Source organism: Pelophylax lessonae (assembly GCF_965119305.1).
Source record: "Pelophylax lessonae genome assembly, chromosome: 2".
NCBI classification, from domain to species: Eukaryota; Metazoa; Chordata; class Amphibia; order Anura; family Ranidae; genus Pelophylax; species Pelophylax lessonae.
In genome coordinates this window covers 322,324,069-322,340,348 of record NC_138769.1, presented here as the reverse complement: position 1 = coordinate 322,340,348, position 16,280 = coordinate 322,324,069, and the positions used below count along the sequence as shown (strand labels likewise).

Genomic DNA, 16,280 nt, shown 5'->3' with positions numbered 1-16,280 from the left:
CTCCCTCCTCTCCTGCCTCTGGTTGACACAGGGGAGGAAAATCATGTGACCAGACATAAGTCTAAAAATCCTGAAGTACTGAGCTCTTTCTCAAGGCCCTAAAATGCCAGGACAGTACAAATAACCCCCCCCCCCCCCCAAATGACTAGTTTTTGGAAAGTAGACTGTCCACAATATATTTATTTTTGCAAAGTTAACATTTAAGTTCTTTATCACACACGGCATTGACATACTTATAATTACACCCCAAAATAAATGTTGCTATGCCTATGGGGATACCACATTTGTGAGAGTTTTCACAGCCCAGATGGAAGGGGGACCCAAAAATCCTGTTTTTTTTTTTCCTGACTAACTATCATATTATTGAGTCCCTGAAGTGCCAAGACAGGAGAAACACCCACAAAATGATCACATTTTTTAAAGCAAACGCCCTGAAAGGCATAGGGAGTCTTATTAAAATGTCATTTTTTGGAAAATGCAATAAGACAAAATTAAAAAGTATTTTTTAGACAAAGTTGTCAATAAGTAAGGTATTTTTAACACACATCATAGGCATACCTAGAATTACGCCCCAAACACATTCTGCTACTCCTCCTGAGTATGGGGATACCACATCTGTGAGACTTTTTTTACAGCCTATCTACATAGATGGGCCCAAGATCCAAGGAACATGTAGATGGGTGCAGCGTAGTGCGGCACCAATAATACACTCTATCCCAGTGTGGTGAAATAACTTGTATTGAAATCATGCAAAGACAGTTCACAAATAACCTAGTGGATAGGCAGCCCAGCCAAGAACGCTCACAGTTCCAACAGCGTGTAGAGAGCAGGATTCAGCCGAACTGACAGTGCCTGTTAAAGGGGTAAAATCTGGCCTGGCTGTCTTGTGCCCAAACAGGAAGGTGTCCAGAGAGGTTGCGAACCATACGCTTTCCCTCTTCATCAGGAACCTTTTCCTGCTGCTAGTTCTGTCCCTACCAAATGGGCTTCCTGTCCCTATGCTGTCAACTTGTAAAATGCATGCCAAACGAGGGAGCCTAGGCCTTAAAAAGGCCCAAGATGACCCAAGATGGCTGCTGATCACTTCCCCAGTGACCCAGGAAACCATGTTCCTCCTGACTTTCTCTTCAACTGCAATGTTGCTGCGGAAAAGCACCTCCTGCAGTCGAGAAAGTAGACTGCACCTTCAGGCATTCCCAGAACATAAATTACACATCTAAATTCCTGACTGCTTATCATATTTTTGGAGGCCAAGGAGCACTAGGACATTGGAAACACCCACAAACTGACAACATTTTGGAAAGCAAAAACCCCAAGAGGTACAATGAGTCTTTTGGAGACTTAATTTTTTGACTAAAGTTTTTGCAAAATGTGGAATGAAAATTTATATATTTTTTTAACACAAAGTTGTCAATTAATAAGATATTACTAACACACAGCATAGGCATACTTATAATTACATCAAAAACACATTCTACTACTCTACTATTCTACCTGAGCATGGCAATACCATGCGTGACACTTTTTCACAGCATATCCACATAGAGAGACCCTAAATCCAAGGAGCACCTTTAGGCTTTCTAAAGGCATAAATTACACATCTAATTTTCTTTCTTTATTCTTTAGTTTTGAATTGTATAATGAAGGTCTGGTTTTCATTGCTCACTGCTGTGAAGATGAATGCCCTCTATTTGTCTTTTTTGCTTTTTTCACCAGGAACTAAAGACCACAATTTTACAGTTGCAACTGGAACTCTTCTCTGACTTTGGATGGCCTATCACCTGGCTGTAGATCACATGCTTAGCTAGCCCATGGGCATGTCGAGGAACCCATGGATTGAGCAGAAAAGGAGTTTATGGGGCCTGCACCTGCATCTGAACATGGTGAATATATTTGCACTCTGTTAAAAAAAAAAAAAAAAAAACCCTCTGAAAAAAAAAGTTCAGCCACCACATCTAAGGACTGGTAAACTGCAATATATTACATTGTTATTTTTGGGTATAGATACACTTTAAAGAGGAACTGCAGTCAGCTCACATAATTTTATTAAAAACATAGTTTCAAATATAAAGCTTCCCCCCCAACCAACCACTTTGCATATTATTTTACATATACTGTGATTCTGTACCTGCCAAATATGCTGCAGAAATCCCCCCATTTTAAATGTGGGCACTGAGCTGAGCTGAAGCTGCTGCCTGTTCACTTCATGGATTTACACAGACACACAGAGGTACACACACACACATATATACAGACACACACACACACACACACATACAAACACACACACACCTGCTTACCTGCACATTTCTTCTTTCCTGATAAATACTCATGGATCTCTGCAGTCTCCTATTATCTTCTCCCTCATCCAGCCCCCTCCAGCTCTGCATCTCTCCTTGGCTCTCCTATGACTCACCCCTCTTCCCTTGCTGACAAACTCTCACATGAGTGAGAGAGCTGTGCATGATGTCATAAGCCTAGGCTAATGACCAGACAAGAAAGAGGAAGTGGGATGTACAGTATATGGTATTTACTGGCAGAAAAAAAAAAATGTTTTACTATCCAAAGTTAAAACAACGAGGGCAAAAGATTTAATAGACGGAAAGATGAAAAAATGACTCAAGGTTCACTTTAAGTCCTAGTTGTTCATTTTCATTTTCAAGGTCAGATGTTAGGAGTAAATGTTATCAGTTAAAAGTTCAGCTCTAGGGTTTATGCTTATATTGCAGCTTTAAAGGGTAGAATTGAATTAATGTTAAAAGTAAGTTTTGGGGGTATAGTGATAAGACGAGGGGGGGGGAGTTATGGTGACAATTAATAATAGATAGGTAATAATTGACAAAGGCAGAGAATCATAGGAGGGGGGGGGGGTTTAAGTTTACACTTGGAACCAGGTTTAAGGTCCCAAAATTTCACTAACAACTATAGCAAGCTAGTTGCTATAAAAAATGTCTGAATGGTTATTTTATGCAGTAAGTTCCATTATAAAATAACAAATATGTCAATATAAATATATGCAGTCTCCTTTAAGCATTTCACTTCCTTCTTTGCAGTCTGGAGAAAAATGATGTGTTAATGACCGAATTTCCAATTTTCAGTAAGTATACTGCAAACTCAGAGCACAGTAAAGAGGAACCATAAAAAGGGGGAAGTTTGAGGCAGAGATCTGTGTGAAACTGAGCAAGAGTAGAGAATCTAAAGGTACATAGTGAAAGGCAGAGAGCACTTATAAGGCAAACGACCAAAGAAATCGCTAGGCATAGGGTGGGGGACACGTGTTGTGCAGCAACAACCACGCACTTCAAGGTAGGACACATCATTTTCTTTATATATGAATAATTGATTTTTGTCTGATCTAGGTCGAACTACAAGACCTGGCATATATGAGTGAAAGAATAGTCCTGTGTGTTTGTATATTTACCATACATACTCCATAGAGGTGAATACATTTTATTTGCATCAAATGCTTGCAAAAATGGAGAATTTTTAATACGTTGCTGTAAGTCAATTGTTATGTGCTCATAAAACAAAATATATTTTTAGACTGTACACTGTATTTTAACCATCCAGTAACTCTGAGCAGCACAGTAGCTTTGAGGTTAGCACGTTTGTAACACTAAGACGGAGCGGAGTGCATGGAATTTGCATGTTCTCCCTGTTTTTGTGTGGGTTGCCTCCCACACTCCGATGACATGCTGCTCCAATAATTGGGTCATATCTGAATTGACCCTAGTATGTGTGTATGCATGCATGTGAGTTAGAGACCTTGGATTGTAAGCTTCTTGAAGGCACAGACTGCTACTAATGTAAAAAGCAGAACATATATGGAAATAAAAAAAGCAGAACATATATTGTTGCCGCTATATAAATATATGTAATAGCTGCAGCTTCAGCATGCCCTGGTGACCTGGGTAGTAAGGACAACACATCAGTGGATATTTTTGGGCCATTAGGTTGACGTAAAAAGTGATTGGTTGAAATTGAATAGTCTATTGATATTTAAAAGTCTTTCCTGTCATAGAGAAGCAACAGAATGAGCACAATAGATGTCTGCCTGTAACATACATGAATGTTCATGGCATGTACAGTAAGCATGTATGTGTGTGTATGATAAAGCGGAGCAAGATACATATTCAGTGTATTATTGCTAACATACTGTTTTCAACATTCAGTGCAAATCCTAAATATGAATTTGTGGCCATCCTATTGATATCTGCCAAATAGATATATAGAAAGAAAAATACACGTTTAAAAAAATAAATATACTTTTTTTTTTTAATGAAAATCATTTTGTGGGAAAATTCAAGATAAGATCCTACATGTAGACAGGATGTGACTACTTCCTGCAAGTGTTAGTAAGCTCACTGTTACAGAAAAAAAAAATCACTCTCCTAATTTAGTATATCCATGCTTTCAAATTGTCTTACCTTGGTAGGCTTAATCAATGCTATTATCTTTTTAATCCTCTTGTAGCATTGTGCAGATATCTTTTTTTATAACTAAGATATTTCTTACAATGCATGAAGCAGTTGATGAAATGGTAATTACATGCCTATGAAATAAGTTCATAACCCCCTTGCTCCTTCCAAGCCAAGAGTAGAAGACACAAAGCACTGGAGAACAAGAGATCAGTATTAATTATGTTGACAAAATGAACACTTTTTTAGTCTACTAAAATATGACTAAAACAATTCAACTAAAATACGACTAAAATGTCATTTTAGTCAAAAGACTAAAACTGAATTGAAATTGGATGTTGAAATGAACACTGGCTATATATCACAACAGTTAAATCTGTGTCTGTAGTGCATGTTCAAACCTTAATATAATAAATAATAACATGTTATTAGATTTTTACTCCAGGGGTATATAACACGTTTGGAAATTCTAGAGAAATGTTTAAATGATGCGTTACAAGTTAACTAAACCCATTCGATTTTAGTACATTAAAATATACTGGAAATTTTAGACTTTCAGACTAAAATACGACTAAAATGAAAACAATTCAGATGACTAAAATACGACTAAAACTGAAATGGCATTTTAGCCATAAGACTATGGCTAAAATTAAATTGAAATTTGATGTCAAAAGTTACACTGGAAGAGAATGGATTGTCAACTGTCCAAAAATATAAGAACAGTATATGAAAAATGCAAATGAATGAAAGTATAACTAAAGCCAAGACTTTTTTTTTTTTTTTTTTTTTTTAGTTTTGGACCGAGTGGAGAGGGATTAGAACAATTATTAGGTTGTTATTGCTGTCTGTGCCCCATTAAGGATATTAACCCACTCTGTTTGTTCTGTTTACCATTACCATCAAAAGTAAAATGAATAGAAAACTCCAAGTTTTGGGTTGTCACCAGAAAAGTAATAGAGAGGGAATTTTACAATGGGGACACTAGGTCTGGTGACCTGTGGGTATTGCAGGTATTTTCTCTGACTTGTTTGGCTATGGGACAGGAAGTGAATATAAATCTCTCGAATGGGACACAGAAGGCAAAAAATCAACAGACAGGGGTTATATAACCCTCCCTTACTCTATCCAAAATAAAACAATTTTTGCCTATAGTTCTACTTTAGTGTTACTTATAACGTTTCTGAGGAGAAAAAAAGTGTCAAGAAAATATTCCTGTAAAATATAGTGACTGATAACTGTGATTGAGTATAAGCAAGTCACAACGTTCCTATTACGTTTATTAAAAAGATGCACAATTGAAAATATATTTGTTATGGTACCATGGAAGTTCTTTAGTGTGATGTCAATTTAGCTAGGCCTTCTCTCTGTTACACATAGTAATATATTATATCATTGCTTGTATTGTTGTCAGCAATTAGACCATCCTATTATGGCGGATAATTTTGTGTTTTGGTGATGTGTCAAGTATGAGCAGCCAATAATATTTCAGGCAAGTTTCCTTGAAAGAAATGAAGATGGCAACCCTGAGTAGTGGCTGCTGGTGCCTAGAGGGTTGCTAACAAGTATTTGAAGACTTTTAGCTTTGTTTCTTGGCAGGAAGCAGCAAGGGGATGGTGATGGGGGACATCATCATCAGGATGCTTTTAGGTCTAAAGTAATAGAAAGTTTCAGAAATGTAAAGAGACTACGTTGCTAGACCACAGTAACAGGAAGGACAGTCACATACATTGTGTTGCCGGAGGTGGACCCTGCGTGGCCCTGAAATGCTGGTTATATTTGACCAATGTAAAGGGACATGAATAAACACTTGTGCATCTTTATAACTAAAGGCAACTTTGTTTTGGTTTTGGGCCCTACGTGACCCTGAAATGCTGGTTATAGTTGACCAATGTAAAGGGACATGAATAAACACTTGTGCATCTTTAGACCCCGTTCACACTGGGGCGACGCTACTTGCCGGGGCGACCTCACAGGTCGCGGTGCGCAGCTCGCACCGCGACCTCGGAGCGGCCGGCATGGACTTCATATCATTGAAGTCAATGCAGGTCGCTCCAGGTCGCCCCGAAGAAGCTCCGGACCCTTTTTCTAAGTCGGAGCGACTTGTGTCGCTCCTATTAGAACGGGTCCACAGCTACTCTATGGCAGGCGACCTACGGCAACCCTGTGTGAACGGGGTCTTAAAGTATAACTAAAGGCAACTTTGTTTTGGTTTTGGACAGAGTGGAGAGGGATTAGAACACTTCTCAGTTTTTATTACGGTCTGTGTTACTGTTGAGAAGATTCTCCCTCTCTATTTGGCCTGTTTACAATTATTATTGAAATTGAAAGTAAAAGAAAATACCAAATTTTGGGTTGTTCCCAAAAAACTAATAGAGGGGAAATCTTTCAATAGGGACACTAGTTCAGGTGACCTGGGGGTCCCTAAAGAATTTCCTTAACCACTTAAGCCCCGGAGGATTCGGCTGCTCAAAAACCAGGGCCTATTTTGCGATTCGTCACTGCGTGACTTTAACGGACAATTGCGCGGTCGTGCGACGCTGTACTCAAATAAAATTGACGTCCTTTTTTTCCAACAAATAGAGCTTTCTTTTGGTGGTATTTGATCACCTGTGCGATTTTTACCTTTTGCGCTATAAACAAAAAAGAGCGACAATTTTGAAAAAATAACAATATTTTTCATATTTTTTTGTATGAAATTCCCCCCCCCCCCCCCAAAAAAAAATGTAAAAATCAAAGATTTTTAACATTTTAGGCCAATTTGTTTTCTGCTACATATGTTTGGTGAAAAAAATCGCAATAAGCGTATTTTGATTGGTTTGCGCAAAAGTAATTGCGTTTACTAACTAAGGGAAAAATTTATGTCATTTTTATTGTTTGTTTTTTTTAACTAGTAATGGCGGTGATCTGCGATTTTTTTTTGCGGGACTGCGACATTGCGGCGGACAGATCGGACCCTTGACTGACATTTGTGACACTTTTGGGGGTACCAGTGACATTACTACAGTAATCAGTGCTATACATATGCACTGTTACTGTAAAAATGACACTGGCAGGGAAGGGGTTAACTTTATTAGACATCCAGGGGTTAAGAGTGTCCCTAGGGGCGTGCTTCTAACTGTAAAGGGGCGTGGCTTTTGATGTAACCACAGAGACATACGATCCTACATAGCAGAATTGTATGATCTCTGTTCTTACATTAGAGAGTATGACAGGCGGGGCTTTGTTTACATTAGCCGCCTGCCTTTCTCCCTCTCCAGCGGGAGATCGCGAGTGACCGGTGGACATTCGCGCTGGGATGGCAGTGAAGGAGCGGGAGCACGCCTCCGGCGGCGTGCGCTCGCCCCCTGTTGGCTCGCGGGCGAGTGACACACCTATACGTCACTTTGCCCAGGGGGGGCTGACCGCCGCAGTATATGTACTTGCGGCGGTCGGCAAGTGGTTAAAGAGGAGCTGCAGACTGCTCACATAATTTGTAATAAAAACATATTTGCTACTCTGAATCTTCCCTCCAACCACTTTACATATTATTTTATATATACTGGGACTCTGTGCTTGCCATATATGCTGCAGAACTCTCCCCCCACTAAGTCTGGCTGCAGCCATTTAAACTGTGGGCAGCTGAAGCTGCTGACCTCTTCCTGGATTTACACAGACACACAAATACATATAAGTACACACATATACAGTATCTCACAAAAGTGATTACACCCCTCACATTTTTGTAAATATTTTATTATATCTTTTCATGTGACAACACCGAAGAAATTACACTTTACAATGTAAAGTAGTGTGTGTACAGCTTGAATAACAGTGTAACTTTGCTCTAACCTTAAAAGAAGCGAAGACACAGCCAATAATGTCTAAACCACTGGCAACAAAAGTGAGTACACCCCTAAGGGAAAATGTCCAAATTGGGCCCAATTAACCATTTTCCCTCCCTGGTGTCATGTGAGTCATTAGTAATACAAGGTCTCAGGTGTAAATGGGGAGCAGGCGAGTTAAATTTGGTGGTATCACCCTCACTCACTACATGCTGGTCACTGGAAGTTCAACATGGCACCTCATGGCAAAGAACGCTCTTAGGATCTTTGCTCTACATAAAGATTGCATAGGCTATAAGATAGAGATGCACCGAAATGAAAATTTTGGGCCGAAACCGAAACCGAAAATGCAGGATGCCCTTGACCGAAAACCGAAACTGAAACCGAAAATGACTGACTTTTTTAACCTAAATAATCTACATAATAAAAGTGTCAAACACACCTATAATAAATAACCCATAAATTAACATCAGCAATAAATAAGCAATATATTCAATATCCTATAAAAGCTCTCACTAATGTGGATAAAAAAAGAATGTGTGGCTTATACAGTACATAAATATGAACTTAGCAAATCATTTAAATAAATATAAATGAGCAATAACAAGTGCAGTAAAACGTATATACTCATGCACGAGGATATACGTTTTACTGCACTTGTTATTGCTCATTTATATTTATTCTATATTTGCTAAGTTCATATTTATGTACTGTATAAGCCACACATTCTTTTTTTTATCCACATTAGTGAGAGCTTTTATAGGATATTGAATATATTGCTTATTTATTGCTGATATTAATTTATGGGTTATTTATTATAGGCGTGTTTGACACTTTTATTATGTAGATTATTGAGGTTATTTATATATTTCTATATTGATAATTTATTTCCCTATATATATATATATATATATATATATATACACACATACACACACACACACACACATCTGTATTTTTTTTCCCTTCTCAGTTTACACACTACGCTGATACAGAATATTCACATTGAATCCTACATATTCACCGGCAGCGCCAATCACTTCCTCTTCTCTTTATATATCTATTATATAACCCCTCCCATGGTTATATCTTGAAGTGGGCTGCAGCCAATCTCTCTATTATCTCTTTATACATATATATTTCTTAATTTCTTTATTTGTTATCCTAAGCGCAGATTCTCTTAGTTTTTTGATCTAAGGGGTTAACTTTATTAACTCCCGCACTGCAATCAGAAGGGGGTGAGCACTGCACTAGGCTGTGAATCCATTCTACTACTGACATGCAGGGGAGAAACAGTTTTTTTTTTTTACAGCACATAACATTACCTTCCTCCACAACAAACACCACGTGAAGGCACTGAAGGGAGGAGGTGGGTGGAGCGATGCAGCAATCGGCGCGGAGGAGAATGAGATCCTCCTACACCGTCACTGTGCATTCTGGGTTCCTCTCCCCCGGGACGACAAGCTGTAAATCACAATGAAGGAGGCACCGCATCGGATCGCGGCGGACAGGGAAGTCAATGACTCACTTCTTTCACAGATCAGCGGCCATACATTTTCGGCTTTTTTAACCCCCTATCGGCCGAAATGAAATAGTAGCATTTTCGGCCGAAAATATCGGCGGCCGAAATTTCGGTGCATCCCTACTATAAGAAGATTGCCAAGACCCTAAAACTGAGATGCAGCACAGTGGCCCAGACCATACAGCAGTTTAACCGGACAGGTTCCACTCAGAACAGACCTCGCCATGGTCGACCAAAGGAGTTGACTGCATGTGCTGAGCATCATATCCAGAGGTTGTCTTTGGGAAATAGACAAATGAGTGCTGCCAGCATTGCTGCAGAGGTTGAAGGGGTGTGTGTGTGTGTGTGTGAGTGTGTGTGGGGGGGGGGGGGGCAGCCTGTCAGTGCTCAGACCATACACCGCACACTGCATCAAATTGGTCTGCATGGCTGTCGTCCTAGAAGGAAGCCTCTTGTAAACATGGTGCACAAACAGTTTGCTGAAGACAATCAGACTAAGGACATGGATTACTGGAGCCGTGTCCTGTGGCCTGATGAGTCCAAGATAAACTTCTTTGATTCAGATGGTGTCAACTGTGTGTGGCGGCAACCAGGTGAGGAGTACAAAGACAAGTGTGTCTTGCCTACAGTTAAGCATGCTGGTGGGAGTGTCATGGTCTGGGGCTGCATGAGTGCTGCTGACACTGGAGAGCTACAGTTCATGAATGCCAACATGTACTGTGACATACTGAAGCAGAGCATGATCACCTCCCTTCGAGGACTGGGCCGCAGAGCAGTATTCCAACATAATGACCCCAAACACATCTCCAAGACGACCACTGCCTTGCTAAAGAAGCGGAGAGTAAAGGGTGATGGACTGGCCAAGCAAGTCTCCAGACCTAAAAGCTATTGAGCATCTATGGAGCATCCTCAAAATAGGAAGGTGGAGGAGCACAAGGTCGCTAACATCCACCAGCTCCGTGATGTCTTCATGGAGGAGTGGAAGAGGACTCCAGTGGCAACCTGTGAAGATCTGGTGAACTCCATGCCCAAGAGGGTTAAGGCAGTGCTGTAAAATAATGGTAGCCATAGACAATATTGACACTTTGGGCCCAATTTGAACATTTTGACTTAGGGGTGTACTCCGTTTGGTTGCCAGCATTTTAGACAATAATTGAGTTATTTTGAGGGTACAGCAAATTTACACTGTTATACAAGCTGTACACTCACTATTTTACATTGTAGCAAAGTGTAATTTTTTCAGTGTTATCACATGAAAAGTTATAGTAAAATATTTACAAAAATGTGACCGGTGTACTCACTTTTGTGAGATACTGTGTTTGTGTATGTATATAGAAACACACACGCACACACACACTCACCACTGCTTGCCTGTACATTTCCCCTCTCTAGATGAATACTCATGGATCTCTGCAGTCTCCTGTTATCTCTGCCCTCATCCAGCCCCCTCCGGCTCTGCAGCTCTCACTGGCTCTTCTGACTCATCCCTTCCTCCCTTGCTGGCAGGGGTCACAGCCCTCCCTTGCTCGATCAAAAATGAAAAAAATAAAAAGGTTTTGCCTATAGTTCTACTTTAACCTTCACCTGAGTGCTGGTGACTTTCCTTCCTTTTACTGTTTTTTTTGCACAAAGCCATCTGTTGCTGTCACTACAAGCCCCGTCAAGCTACATAGGTTGTAACACTCTATAGAGTGTTGCCCAGAACTGTATTACTTTATGTCGTCAGACTAATCACTTCACCAAGTTCTTACCATAAGATTATATGTACATTTACAACATTTTATGCATGTGATTTAAAGTTCTCTTTCATGTAGATATCCAGAAGACCTAAAGCAGCCCATAGATCAGGGGTTTCCAAACTAAGGCCCTCCAGTTGTTCAGGAACTACATTTCCCATCATGCCTAGTCATGTTTGTGAATGTCAGAGTTTTACAATGCCTCATGGGAGGTGTAGTTCCACAACAGCTGGAGGGCCGTAGTTTTGAGATCCCTGTCATAGATGATACAGTATGTTTTACAGAAGATTGAATGGAAAAATCGGACTTGATTCCTCCATGCACACATCGATGTGGATCAGGGAATCCTTCTGCTGAGCTATTGTATTCTGACAATGGGGAGACTTCCCGGCCATCAAAATAAACTGATGCATTACAGGCTATAGCCTGCAGCACTGATTGAGCAGAGACAATCTGGCAGGGCAGTTGTACAGAAGTTGATCGGTAGATCGGTGCTCATACATGCTTTCAAATTTGTCCAGTGCCTGCTGAACCAGCCAAATTTCAATCCATGTACAGCTGGATCCAGGGCCGTTGCTACCACTAGGCAAACTAGACAGCCGCCTTGGGCGCACTGCCACCTAGGGCGCAGCTATGGCCAGTGCCACATTCTTCTCCTGTCACCTCTTCATCCCAGGTGGATGTCACCTCTGTGTATACAGGAAGGGGGTGTAGAGTTAAAGGGGGGAAGTGTTTATAGGAAGGGGAGAGTAGACTTGAAGGGGGGCAGTGTGTAAAGGAAGGGGTTGTAGGGTTAAAGGGGGTATAGCATTAATGGGGGGCAGTGTGTGCAGGAAGAGGGTGTAGCATTTAAGTGGGGCAGTGTTTACAGGAAAGGGGGTGTAGAATTAAAGAGGGCAGTGTATACAGGAAGAGAAGTGTAGGGTTCAAAGAGGGGGAGGCATTGAGTGCAGGAAAGAGGGGGAATGTGTACAGTTTTTTTTATGGGGGGTTGCAAGTAGCTGGTCTTGCCTAGGGCGCAAAATAGTCCAGCCCTGGCCCTTGCCCTGGCTATACCAAGACTGCTGCTGGGCACTGCCATTTTAGATGTAATGTCAGCAGACCAGCAAATTCAGAATGGTCACTTAAGTGACTTCCTGTAGTTTTCTTGCTCCCTCCTCCCCTGACAGCTACATAACACTTTTTGTAGGGAGGCTTGGAGAAGACAGCACAAAGAGTAAGAAGATACTCTCTTCGGAGGAGAGGGCTAGGATGTGCAAGGCTGGAGATGTGTTGGGAACAGACTCTTTCTGGGGTAACCACATTTTCTAGAAAGTTCAAAGACACATTGCAAGTGAATAAACAAAATATGTAAAAAATATATGTAAACCCTAATGAAATAACATCTCGGCAATGAAACACAGATGGTAAATAACTCTCCCTTACTTGTTAAGGAAACAGGCACACAAGTATTTAGGTTAAAATAATTCTGTCCGAATATAGAAGAGCTGGGAGTTATGCAGGTATAATTGGGCACTGTAGCTGACACATGTAACATCATACTATATATGAAGTATAAAAACAAGGTGCATATCACCCTTTCCACGTGTAATAGAGGGCCAATATCCACAAGCAGCGCTGGTATTGCTCCTACATAAGGAACTCTATAAAAAAGGAAGGAATAATATAGTGCACAGTCCACAGAGTGTCCGTAGAAAGTCCAATAGAACTTGTATTGGGTCCACTGGTCAAACAATATCCATTTGGAATCCAAGGAAGAGATGATCACCCGTGCTGGAGCAAGTCACCAAGGCAACGGGACGCTAAGCGGCAGCCTCAAAAAATACTCGCGGACTTCCGGACGCTGACGAGCGGGACGGGTGCCCGATAGGCTGTTCTAACGTCCACGTCTAGCCTTCAGTAGATATATTTTCCACGCTTTTAATGCTTTTGTATTGTAAGTGCATATGTGAGAGGGGGGCTGAGGATTAATAAAGTGTATTTGTTTCGACAATACTGCTCTATGTGCCTTCTCTGTTTCATTCCCATATGCGCTGTCCCTGTTCGTGAGTTATGCCAGCAACAGGATATCACTTCACAATTCAAGCGGAGCTGTGGATGGTTCCAGTCTAGATGAGCCGTAGGGGTTAACTATTGGGCCCGTTTTCTGCCATCATTTGGTAAGTGAGTTTCCTTAGGGTGAGGTGCACTCGGTGAGGTGAAGGGGCTTTGTACAAATACCTGCTCCAGCACGGGTGATCATCTCTTCCTTGGATTCCAAACGGATATTGTTTGACCAGTGGACCCAATACAAGTTCTATTGGACTTTCTACGGACACTCTGTGGACTGTGCACTATATTATTCCTTCCTTTTTTTATAGAGTTCCTTATGTAGGAGCAATACCAGCGCTGCTTGTGGATATTGGCCCTCTATTACACGTGGAAGGGTGATATGCACCTTGTTTTTATGTTTATGTTTTTAGGCAGCAGCTCTATTTAGTTTTAACTTTATAGTAATCCATTCATTCAAGGTTTGGAAGCGCTGGGGGATTGAGAATTGTTTGCTACCTTGGTATTTTCTCAGTCTTATTGTGTATACTGTATATGAAGTATGGGACATAGCGCTGTATCTGCCAGGTTTTACATGGCATAGTTCCTGACCTATAACATAGCACTGTATCTGACAGGCTTAAAGTGGTATTAAACCCAAAAGCAAACATTTATTATATTGCAGCTTTCCTAGATGTGATGGTCGCATTCGTTTTCGTGGTTAGGCTTTATTTTCTCTATTTTCTATTTTTTATTTTCATCTGGTGATCTGGCCAGTATGTTTGTTGTTTTTCCAAAGGTGTCCTCTGTGCTCTTTCACCCAGAGTAGAGGCACCAGTGTGAGTGGCCAGAGTGGACAGTGAGCATTGGTGGAGGATAGCATTGGCACTTGAAGAATTTTTGTTCTTTTATGAAATTTTTTTATGCACAGCGTTGGAATATTACGATTTATGGACTCTTTTGTATATTAGTAACAATTTTGAGAATTATAAACACTTGCCACTTTTATGTATACGTATTTTGAGTGGATTTATCAGCACAGCTTATGTGTATGTAGCACCCTCCTAGGTGGGTGCTAGGTAAGTAAAAGCCTAGTGTCTCCCTCTGCTTATCAGGGGAGCCTGATTGTTAGTTAGGCCTGTTGCATGTGTCCATGTATGATTCATCTGGCCCGAGAGAGTGTCTCCACTGTATCCAGTAGGGGAGCCTGTTGGACAGTGGAGGAAACCCAGCCAGTGACACACAGGCTTTTGTAACTATCCCAGTGGGTTGGCACAAACAGTGGCACATCCTGGGATATGTTATAAAAGCCAAGGGCACATGTGACAGGGTGTCTTTGGGCGGGAAGCCAGGTCCCAGAAGGAGAGTGACAGTTGTCTCTCCTTCTGCTGCAGTGGATGGTGGTCACAGGCGGTTGGCCTTGTGGACCAGGAATGTGGAGCTGAGCCAGGAGGTCCAGGAGAACTGAATAGTGGAGTTGGCGGCAGAGTAACCTTGGGAAAAAAAGTGTCCGTGAGTACCGGGAAGCTTGCCAGGGGTCTGCAGAGGAAGGGGACCACTCCAGTGGAGAGTCAGTGGACAGGTGTCGGCACACTCAACAAGTGAGAAAGGGGGCCCCAAGTTAGAACCCTGAAGAGTGATTCAAGCGGGAACATATTTGCTATCTTCACTTCAGTGGCAAGGTGAAGCAGCGGCCTTGCCGCACACTACAGTTAGTTGTCCTCAGGATTGTGCATAGTTCATAGTTGGAGTATCCCACTCATCCCTTCTCCTATCCCAGTTCAAAATAAAACACAAAAACCAACATCCCCTGGATTGATTATTGACCGAGCCAAGGATTTTTTATGCTAATTTTCTGCTATTAGTTGCTAAAGGTAACCCAGGGGAATCCAGAAATATCAATACTCAGCAGTCCTCTAGGGGGCATTGCTACATGTATATATGGTATTAATTTGATATGACACCTTGGTATATTTAGTACTTATAGCCCTTTATTTATATTATATGTGTGTTACACTGCACGATTATTTGGTTTAGTGAATTATACAGAGTGGAGTAAAAACACTTTGCAGTGTTAGCAGCAACTTGTACATTTTTGTAAATGGTACATTTTTATTTTGTTTTCATTTTTTGGTAGGAGGTTACGCCTAAACTTATTACTTAAAGCAGAACTTCACCCTAAAGGGGAAGTTCAACTTTATGTCCCCCCCGCCCCTGCCAGATTTGGCACATTATAATTACTTTTGGGGAACGGGTACCTAGTTTTGATAGGTTCCTGCTTCCACTTACGCTCAGATCATCTAGGTAATCCAAGCAGAAGTTCACACCCCCTCTCTTTACCCGCAGATTTCTAGGACATGTCACAGATCCTAGAGGGCTGTGGGACCTTTCACAAAATGCAGCGGGGCATGCGTATGCGCAGTGGGAAGCCGGCTGTGAAGCCTCAAGGAGTCACAGCTGGCTTTCCTTAGTAAACATGAACGTGAAGAACCGACCCAGGTGAGGACAGCCCTGAAACTCTGGACAGCCACTGTCAGTGCAGTTTTCAGTCTGAGGACAGCTCCTATGGGAAGGCAGACTGATTGGCCCAGGTACTGCTGTACATCCAATAACAGTGTTAGAAAGAATGCCTTGGAGGTGCCATTCACGTTTAGTGGCTTAGCAATCTGTCCTACAGTCCCGGCTGCTGTGCTCAACTCAGAGACTTATTACCATGCTAAAGGCAAGGGGTGATGCTCAGGCTAGTCTGTATACT

At 41.4% G+C, this 16,280-nt stretch overlaps 1 protein-coding gene across 1 annotated transcript in view; it reads left to right on the top strand.

Moving 5' to 3' along the window:
- The first annotated feature begins 3,157 nt into the window (after window positions 1-3,157).
- FGR (FGR proto-oncogene, Src family tyrosine kinase) overlaps window positions 3,158-16,280 on the top strand; it is a 176,981-nt gene continuing 163,858 nt past the window's right edge. Inside the window, exon 1 of the mRNA XM_082245823.1 lies at window positions 3,158-3,306. The gene's annotated coding sequence lies outside the window, so the exon portion shown is untranslated. The remainder of the gene's footprint in view (window positions 3,307-16,280) is intronic.